General features: G+C 51.1%; 1 pseudogene; it reads right to left on the bottom strand.

Moving 5' to 3' along the window:
• Nucleotides 1–362: 362 nt before the first annotated feature.
• On the bottom strand, nt 363–9,835 carry LOC141953697 (feather keratin Cos1-2-like; annotated as a pseudogene).
• Nucleotides 9,836–10,460: the final 625 nt, after the last annotated feature.

Here is a 10,460-nt window from a genome sequence, read left to right as displayed (position 1 = left end):
GCATCCTTTGCAGACATCTTTTGGCTGAGCTTCTTTTCGCAGCACTAAAGCAAGAAAAACTCCCTTCTGCACAAACTTGTGAGCTACTGACCAATCAGAGCCTCAAGCAGAATTGGGCTACTCTCTAGAGAATAGCAGCAGTCATGTTCCCTTTCTGAAGGTCATGCTCTGAGGCCAAGGGCCTGTGTCTGAGCAGAGATGCCAGAAGGCAGAGCCCTATTGCCACTGGCTGTGGAGGCACCAGGGATGTCTTCCTCAGCTCCAAGACACAGTGCCTGAAAGGGCCCCACTGCCATGTGTCCCATCCTCCCCTTCCTCTCCGAATGATGAAACATCTGCTTGAGCCCCCACCTTATCCCCCACCAGTCAAGACAATGCCTTTCTTCCTCAGCAACTCGATACAATGCCCACCAATAAAAGGATTATGTGGAGGCAGAGGCTGGGATGCAGAAAGCTTTAATGACTCTGAAGAGGGAAATAAGGACTTTGAGAGGAGGCGGCCAGAGCAGGGAGAGCACCAGCAGCTGCCAAATGTCTGTGCCCATCGGCCACGGTGGAGATCCCAGAAGGGATCCATGAGCGTGGAGGGAGAGGGGCCAGCAGATTCCCCAGCTTGGCTCCTGGGGTCTTACAGCTCAGAAGAACAGAAGAGAAGAAAGAGATGGGAGGGAGTAGAAGGCAGAGGAGTTAGACTTTGGCCATGTTATCAGAGAGACGCCGCAGCCCTCCCTTGGAAGGATGCTCAGCCTCTCTGAAATCACTGGCCAGGAGCTCTGTCCTCAGTCCAGCATGAGCTTCTGGGTTCCTGGGGGTCCTTGTCCAGGTTGTCACCAGTGGCTTTAGCAGGGAGGGCACCTTCTGCCGCAGTAGCGGCTGGTAATGCAGGAGAGGTCAAAGCCCCCAGAGTTGATGGGCACTCCGTCACAGCTGAGGATGCTGCCAACGGCAGCGGAGGTGGAGGAGCCCACAACGGTGTTCTGTGGGAAGGAGCTGAGGATGGGGCCGGGCAGGGTCACCACCACGGGGGAGGGCTGGATGGCAACAGTGGAGCTCTGGCACTGCCTGACACAGGGCTCATTGCAGCTGTTGGCCAGTGGTGTTGGGCCGCAGGGCCGGCAGCAGGGCTCGCAGGGCTGGCACTTGTCACAGCAGGACATGTCTTGGGATCCGAGGTGCACCTGGGAGAGAGGGCAGGGAGGAAGAAAAACATGGGGATGTGCGAGGCACAGCTTGTCACCACACCATGAGAGAGCCAAAGATCATGCAGTGCCTGAAGGTGGAGTCTGTCCAGAGATGTATGAGGGTTTCTTGGACTCATCCTGCCACGGACCAAAAAGAGCCACCAGCTCCTATGTGGCTACTGTCTACCCCTGAGTCCAGAAGCCTCCTCACTACTGTTCCAGCCTCTCTCCAAGCTTAACCTCTCCCCACTCCCCTCTCACATGACAAGCAGCCCCACGATCTTTTATCAGAACAAGGCCGGTCTCAGCTGACAGGTTCACTGAAGTGAGACCTCCTTTGTGAGAAAGCAGAGAAAGAGAAGGGGCCTCAGACTCACCTGGTTCTCAAGGAGAAGGAGGCAAGAGAAGTGGATGAGAGAGCGAGGAGCTGTGCTGGCTTTTATCCTGGACCTTTACTGCCCCAGGCTGACAGAGGCGTCCCTTGTAAAGGTGGTTATTTTCTGACAAGCTCATCCTGAATGTAAAACATCCCGCCTAATGCTATGGGCTGTGTTTTGGCTTCCAGAATCGCTGTCTTTTCATTTACTGCTTGATGTCAGGTACATTCCCCAGTGAAGGCATCTTTTGCATCACAGGATGAGAGGCCCAAGCATTTCCGGAGCAAGACATGTCAGTATGACTTCCCTTACATCTTGGCGGAGTCCAATAAAGGACACTCAAGGTAGACTAAACAGCTGGCTTAGACAGCACACACAGACAAAGAATATGTGCAGATACACACACACACACACACAAATCTAGACCTCTAGTCATTCAGAGTTAGTTCAGAAGACTCAAAACAGCCAAAGAGAGACATATACACTGTCCACACAGGTGTTGGACTGCAGAGAGTCATCTTCTCCAAGCCCTGTTTCCAAGGGTTCCGTATGGCTGAAGGAGGCTGAAGACAGATCTGTGCTTGGTGAGAGCGGGAAATGTAACTGATGAGAGTAAGGTGCCCAGCTTGTAGCCCATTCACCCCACAAAAACCCTTTCCCTGCTCTCTGTTTGTCCCTGAGTACTGTGGACATGGATGTGGGCTTTAGGCATGGGATGGAGGTGCTTGTAGGTGCTGGTAGGACAGCCTGTGGGTTCATTCCTGATCACATGATGAAGCAAGCCATGGAGATGTGACCAAGTAGGCTGACCTTGCTCTGAGCTTATGCTCGCTGGGGAGTTCAGAGGCCACCATGGGTCAAGGGCACGATCAGTGTATACAGAAAGAGGATTCATTCCATTTGTCGTGTACATCTGCTTTGGGGTGGGATAAGTCCCGTGTGGGAGCTGATGTCTCTTCCCTGACTGAGGGAAAGAGGAGGCCACGAAAATGATGAGAGGAATGGAACACATCTCCTATGAGAAAAGGCTGAGAGAGGTGGGGTTGTTCAGCCTGGAGAGGAGACGGCTCTGGGGAGAGGTTCTTGAGGTCTTTTAATTCTTAAAGGGGTCTTATAAGAAAGACAGAGAAAGATGTTTTCGAAGGGCCTGTAGTAATAAAGAGTCAATGGCTTTAAACTGAAAGCAGGTAGAAAATTTTGAGACACTGGCAGAGGTTGACCCGAGAAGTTGAGGAAGGCCCATCATTGGAAGTTTTGCATTGGAAGATGGGGCTCTGAGCAACCTGACCTATTGAAAGGTGTCCCTACCCATGGCAGGAGGCTTGGACTAGATGATCTTTCAAGGTCCCTTCCAACACAAACTCTTCTATGATTCTGTGGGTCTATGAATTATGCTGGTAAGTGAGTCTGGGTTGAAAGAGACTCTACACAAGGATGTGCTGGAATCTGAGTTGGTCCCACAGGGTTAAAGGACATATACCCTGAAGGGATCTTCTTCCATTTGACTCAGAACCCCTTAATTACCTAAATTTTCTAAGAGTGAGGTGCATATTTACTAAGAGTAAGATCCAAAGCATGTCAGAGAAGTCAGAAGAGACTCCCTCTCCCTCATGTGGAAGAGCTCATTTGGTCAGCGTGCATGGCAGCAGGAGGCTGCAGCAGCACCGCACAGCTCTGGCTTCTGTCCCCAGATGACCTTCTTGGACGAGTGAAGACTACTGGTCAGGGGTGGAATGTGCCTGGCAAGGTGAGACAAGAGTGTCTTTCCAAATCCCTGCTAAACTGGGATGGAGGAGTTTAAAGTAGGTATGGAGGGGGAGGTCTCCCACAGACTGAAAAGCAGGGATGTCACAAGGGTAGAAGAGGTATGCACGGGGGAACAGCATGCCAGGGGTGTCTCTCAGACTTCCTCTACGGCGTAGGTGGTGGTGTACTTAGGTGACTGCCACACTATCCTGATCAGGAAGAGGAGGCAGATGACACCTTTGTCAGGCAATTGGGTAAAACCTCACAGTCACAGGGCCTGGTACTCACCTGGTACCACCTCAGTATCTCCTGCAGGAGGAAAATGGCTGGGCACAAGTGAAACAGGACATACGTGGGGTGTATGGAATACAAATTATTGATGCAGGCAATCCATGAATGGATTAAGGGAGAGGACCTCTTAGACCTGCTACTCACAAATGAGGAAGAACTGTTGGATGATGTAAAGTTCAAGGGCAGATTTGCCTGCAGTTGACCAGGAGACTGTGGAGCTCAGGATCCTCAGAGGACTGACCAAGACAAACAGGAGGATTACTGCCCCTGACTTCAGAAGAGCACGGATTAGTCTCATCAGGAAAATTTCTGCTTGGCAGGATGCCATGGCAAAGTGCCCTGGAGCCCAGAGGGTCCCAGGAGTGGGGGCTAACCTTCAAGACAGCCTCCTCACAGCACAAGGATTGTCCCTGCAGTGTGCAAAAGGTGAGTCAAGAAAAGCCAAAACACAACTGGAGTGGATACTTGCAAGGGAAGTGAAGGGAATCAGTAGAGGTACCTCTGAGCCTATTGGCAGCAAAAGGAAGGCTGAGTAGATGAGGGCTCATTGCTCGGTGAGGAAGAGGACTTAGTGACAAATAACAAGGAAAAAACTGATGTACTCAATGCCTATTTCTGCTCAGTTTTTATTGATATGGCTTCTCCTCAAGCCCACCATATCCCTGAACCTTCCCGCAGACTCTCGGAATGAAACAACACCCACAGTAGAAGAAGAAAGAACTAAGGAGCTCTTGGGTTGTATCCAAAGGTGTTCAGGGAGCTGGCAGTACAGTTTCTACTCTGTCCCTGGAATGCAGATGGAGTAAATACTCTTAGAAGCTCTTCCTGAACTCATGAAGGTCTCAAGACCCGGCTCGGGAGCATCTGACATGAGTTGACTGAGGACAAACTACACCTTAACAACCTCATTGCTTTCTGTGAGGAGGTCTCTTGCACTGTGGGGAAGGGGAGGGGCACTGGCTGGGGTGTGCCTGGATTTCAGCAAGACCTTTGACATACCCTCATGGGTGCACACACATGCACACCTATACCCACACCGAGGTACGCACACACACAGAGGCATGCACACACACAGACATGTGTCATATCTGTGCCCTTACAAAGAGGTGTGTGCACACAGGTTTCCAAAGGAGCCCATGAGCAGACACAAGCACAGCCACCCCACAAACCAACATGTACACACAGATATTCAACACACATGCTGACATATATGCATCCTCCTGCACCCATGGGTATGCAAACAAATTTACTTGCATGCTCATGTACAGCGATGTGCACACATAAAAGCACATACCCACACACACCTGTGCCCACACACTTACATATCTGCAGACCAATGTCACACCCGTCCATGCTCACCTGCATGAAGACACGTGCATGTGATAAAACACATACAACCTCATCAACAGATGTGCACAAACACACCCGCAGCTGGTAATTGCGCACACTTGTGCTTGCCTGTGCATTGCCCCAGGCACACACAGGCACACGTATGTGCAAATGGACACGTGAGCACAGCCAGAAGAACATGTATGTGAGCATGAACATGCACACACAGCACTGACAACCAGGAAGTTCAATGCCAGCTCTCAGCCTCTTGCGATGACAAGTCCTAGGCAAGTCCTTCAGGCCCTACAGTTAAGGCAGTGAATCGGTTCCTGGCCATTCCCATCAGCTTTAGTGAGCTCAAGGGTTTGACTGGGCTTCAGTCAGGGGTTTTCTCACTAGAAAAGTGAGACAAAGCTGCCATGGTCTTGCCAGGCATTGAGCCTCTCCGTGTCCCAAGTCTGTGTCTCAGGGATAACATAAAAACCAGAGAACATCCATATTGCTGCAGCCACAAAGAATCACCACATTACAAGTCAAACAACTCTTACAGCCTTAGATGTTCCCAGCTGTGCTTAGTGATATCCTGAAGGGAGATGTGGTGGTGGGGGACAGGCCCCTGCTCTGTAAAGGAAATGGTGCCTCAGTGGTGTATTCACACAGCAGCAGAGCGTGGTGTCCCCTGGGACAAGCCAGACTCCACACAGACTGCAGACAGTGAGACTGGGGCAACAGAAATGAGAGTGGTTGGTTCCAGAAAGAGAGGTACTCAGCCTCTTCCAAGCATTCCTTAAAATGCTGATTAATTAGTGTTAAAGTTAGAAAGAAAGAGAGGATAGTATAGATAACCTTACATGCCTTCAGATGCTGGGAACCCTGAGCTGCTCTACATCAGCTGCTCTCCCAGAATGAGAGAATCACAGAAGAGTTGAGGTTGGAAGGGACCTCTGGATGTCATCTGGTCCAACCCCCCTGCTCAAGCAGCACCACATCGAGCCAGTTGCATAGGACTGTTGAGGTGGTTGTTTTGAGTATCTCTAAAGAGGGAAGATCAGTGACCTCCTTGGGTAACCCACGGCCATAGTCAGTCACTCCCACAGCACAGTACAATGTGTTGCCCCCTTGCCAGGGCACAGGACACTGTGCACGTCCCACCCACACATGGATTATCCCATTTTGGTCAGTCATGCTTTTAGAGCATTTTCTTGAAATGGAAACAGATCTCGTCAGCATTTCAGCTGTCAGACATGACCACCTGGCCAGTGTTGACAGTGAACAAACACAAGCAACTTTCATGTACTTGTTTCATAGGGTGCAAATCAAGGTGTACAGCACAGGATTAAGAACAGCTGCTGCTCTGTTGATGGTATAAATCACTGTAAAACCCCCCAACCTCTGGCACAAATGCCCTTAGGCTGAAGTGTAAAGCCTGCATGGATCCTGAGCTCTTTTCCTACCTTTCCAAGAGCTCTTTAGTCGGGCCGGCAAACCAGAGGTCATGCCAAGAATCAGTTGCAGCATTTTGGCAGTGCTTTGGCCAAAGGCCTTACTCATCTGTCAGAAACAATGCCATCCCTCCCTCTCCTACAAGGACAATTGCAGATGGTATCATCATTGCCAAGGACCTGAGGTACCTTCTGCTTGTTACAAGGTTCAGTGTGGTAGCATAGGAGGTCTATATGGGATGATGATGATGGTGATTAGCAGCATGACTAGGGAAAAAAATTTCAGACATGCGAGTGACATCCCCTTATAAAGCTTTTGTCCTTCAGTTGTTCTGAGCTGTGCTTCATGAGCCATAATTCCGTCTTGATAAAGGACAGGGGTGTGGGGATTTCCATTCTTCCACTTGAACACTTTTCATAGAATCACAGAGTCGTTTAGGTTGGAAAAGACCTTGAGGATCATCCAGTCCAACCATTAACCTAAGATTGACACTTCCCAACTACACCATATTCCTCAGCGCTATGTCAACCCGACTCTTAAACACCTCCAGGGATGGGGACTCCACCACCTCCATGGGCAGCCAATTCCAACACCTAACAACCCATTCTGTAAAAAAATGTTTCCTAATATCTAGTCTAAACCCTCCCTGTCGCAATTTGAGGCCATTACCTCTTGTCTTATCGCTTGTTACTTGGTTAAAGAGACTCATCCCCCCTCTCTGCAACCTCCTTTCAGGTAGCTGTAGAGGGCAATGAGGTCTCCCCTCAGCCTCCTCTTCTCCAGACTAAACTCCCCCAGTTCCCTCAGCCGCTCCTCGTACGACATGTGTTCCAGACCCTTCACCAGCTTTGTTGCCCTTCTTTGGACACGCTCAAGTAATTCAATGTCCTTTTTGTAGTGAAGGGCCCAAAACTGAACACAGTAATCGAGGTGCGGCCTCACCAGTGCTGAGCACAAGGGTAAGATCACTTCCTTGTCCCTGCTGGCCACGTTATTTCTGACACAAGCCAGGATACCATTGGCCTTCTTGGCCACCTGGGCACACTGATGGCTCATGTTCAGCCGGCTGTCAATCAACACCTCCAGGTCCCTCTCTGACTGGCAGCTCTCCAGCCACTCCTCCCCAAGCCTGGAGTGCTGCTGGGGGTTGTTGTGGCCCAAGTGCAGAATCCAGCATTTGGCCTTATTGAAACTCCTCCAGTTGGCCTCAGCCCATCGCTCCACCCTGTCCAGATCTCTCTGCAGAGCCTCCCTACCGTGGAGCAGATCAACACTCCCACCCAACTTGGTGTCATCTGCAAACTTACTGAGGGTGCACTCGATCCCCTCGTCTAGATCATCAATAAATATGTTAAACAGGAGTGGCCCCAAAACCCAGCCCTGGGAGACACCACTCATGACCAGCCACCAACTGGATTTAACTCCGTTCACCACAACTCTTTGGGCCTGAACATCCAGCCAGTTTTTTACCCAGTGAAGCATGTGCCCATCCAAGCCCCAAGCAGTCAGTTTTGCCAGGAGAATGCTGTCAAGGCATCTGGATGTTCATATAGGAAATAGCATATGAGAGAGTAGTGGCTGCCAAGACACATTTCCACCGAACAACAGGGATGAGATTTACATGTAATAAAATCCTCTCTCCCCACAATGGCAGCCAGTTCCTGAGCACAAACTCTCTGGAGGGACCAATGAAGCAGTCAAGAGCTCTGCGCTTACCCACAGCTCTCTTGGGAAGTGCACCCAGCACCCTTGTCCTCACTGATCTTCATGTTCTCCTGCACACTCTGTCTCAGAGCAATTAGATCCCCCTCAGAAATACACTGTTTCACTGTCCCCATTTCTGTGCTGACTACCCTCAGCTCCCACAGGTGTAGCTCCAATTTCCAGCCTCAAGACATTCAGCAGCATGGGTGACTTTTCCCTGCTAGTCCCATCCATGTGTGCTGGCCATGACCCCTAGATTGAGTGGTGGAGGGCAGAGGAAGGTGGAGTAGCAGCTCTGGGCCATCCCAAGGGCCATTCCTTTCTTTACCACTCTTGCCATTCTGCAAAGCAAATCACCTTTCAGAGCCCAAAGCCAACCCCCTGCCAAGGCAGTGCAGCTCCAGCCATAGCAAGAGGAACGCTCTTGCTCAGGAGCTGATGGGGCTGCTGAGCCCTCAGAGCCTCCTGCCTTTCTGGGCATTTGTGCACAGGGACACAACAAGGCAAGGTCTCCTTGTGCCCTCACCCCCTTGCACCCAGAGCAACACCCTTCTCCTTTGGAGGCTTGGGGCATGTCCACACAGGGAAGGACCACATGGAGGCCAGGCTTGAATGCAGCAGAACTTAAATGAGTCCAAAGAAGGAAACAAAGTCACTCCAAGTGGAGGTCAGCAGCACAGCGAGCCCTGGGGGCAGCTGAGAAACTGCAGTCCTTGGCCATAGAGAAGTTCCTGCATGATGTCTGCCTGCCTGTCCGGAGGAGGAAGATGAGATAGATGGCATTACATAGCTGTCACTGTGGTGCATGAGGGGAGGCAGTAAACAAAGAAAATGGAAAGAAAGGCAAAACGATTCAGCTATTCTGAAAACAACCTCCAAAATCTTAATCCTCTGCCCAGTAACATGCTCTGAGTTCCTCCAGGTGTCTCCTCCAGGCATTTCCAGCACCTTTAGCAGGGGGGGTACCTTCTGCCACAGTAGCGGCTGGTAATGCAGGAGAGGTCAAAACCCCAGAGTTGATGGGCACTCCGTCACAGCTGAGGATGCTACCAACGGCAGCGGAGGTGGAGGAGCCCACAATGGTGTTCTGTGGGAAGGAGCTGAGGATGGGTCCGGGCAGGGTCACCACCACGGGGGAGGGCTGGATGGCAACGGTGGAGCTCTGGCACTGCCTGACACAGGGCTCATTGCAGCTGTTGGCCAGCGGGGTCGGGCCGCAGGGCCGGCATGGCAGGCACTGGTCGTAGCAGGACATGTCTCTGAGGGTGGAGGTGCACCTGGGAGAGAGGGCAGGGAGGAAGCAGAGCACAAGGGTTGGTGAGGAGCTGACTGGTTATCTTGTTACGAAGAAGCCAAGGCCACTGTTGAGGTGGGAGATGGAAGCTCTGCCAGCAGCCACATGGTCTTCATTGCCATACAAAGATCAGCCTGGCCCAGGGAGGCTCTCTCCTAATTCATACATCAGAAATATCTTAGCCTCCCAGACTCTCTGTAAGCAGATCTTGTCCTCATTTCCCTCTGTCATGACAAGAAGATCCAAACCCCACGACAGGACAGAGCAATATCAGCTGGGATGTCTCTCAAGTGCAGATCTCCCTTTGGAAGAGGACAAGAAGGGGCTTCAGACTCACCTGGTTCCCAAGCAGAAGGAGCCAAGAGAAGTGCATGAGAGAGCAGGGACTTGGGCTGCCTTTTATACCTGCCCTTCACTGCCGCAGGACCAGAGGCACCTTTGCAGAGGTAACAGTTTTCTGACAAGCTCATCTTGAATGCAAACCATCGCAGCTAATGCTATGGGCTGTGCTTTCATTTCCTGCACTGCTCCTTTTCATTTCCAGGTTTGTGCCATGCCCATTCCCCAGTGAAGGCTTGTTCTGAGCACTGGGATGAAAGGCCCCAGGATTTCTAGGGCAGGAATGCAGCAGTGCTGGCAGAAGACTCAGCTCAAGTGTTGGATGTTTTCACAGCAAGCAAGTGATGTCAGTCTGGGTCACTCCGGTGGGGCTGTTTGAAGTGGGGGTTCTTAGGAAGAATCTCCAGCCATCCTCAGATGGATGCTGTGAGCTCCCGTACATGAGGTTGTGCCACAGTCCTTGTCTTTCCCTGTCTCCTTCCTCAGCTCACCTCTGTGATTGGTTGTTGTTGCCTCCCCTCTGTCTGCGTTGTTCTGCTGGGGTTTGAACCTATACTGCCTAACACTGCTCAGTCCCCAGGAATCTTCAGCAGAATCGATGTTCCCTTTTGTCCCCATGTATGTTCTTTTCTTGTGTTTACTTGTAAGCAGATGTGTTTGTGTGGATGCATGTGGGAACATAATTTTCAATCAACAATTCTGTGTTATTGTCCATCTGCCTGAGTGTGTGCAGCCTTGTGTGTCCTTCATCACGAG

The sequence above is a fragment of the Strix uralensis genome, chromosome 22 (genome assembly GCF_047716275.1).
Source record: "Strix uralensis isolate ZFMK-TIS-50842 chromosome 22, bStrUra1, whole genome shotgun sequence".
NCBI lineage: Eukaryota > Metazoa > Chordata > Aves > Strigiformes > Strigidae > Strix > Strix uralensis.
The sequence above is the reverse complement of the archived record's forward strand: the minus strand, read 5'-3'. Positions and strand labels throughout refer to the sequence as shown.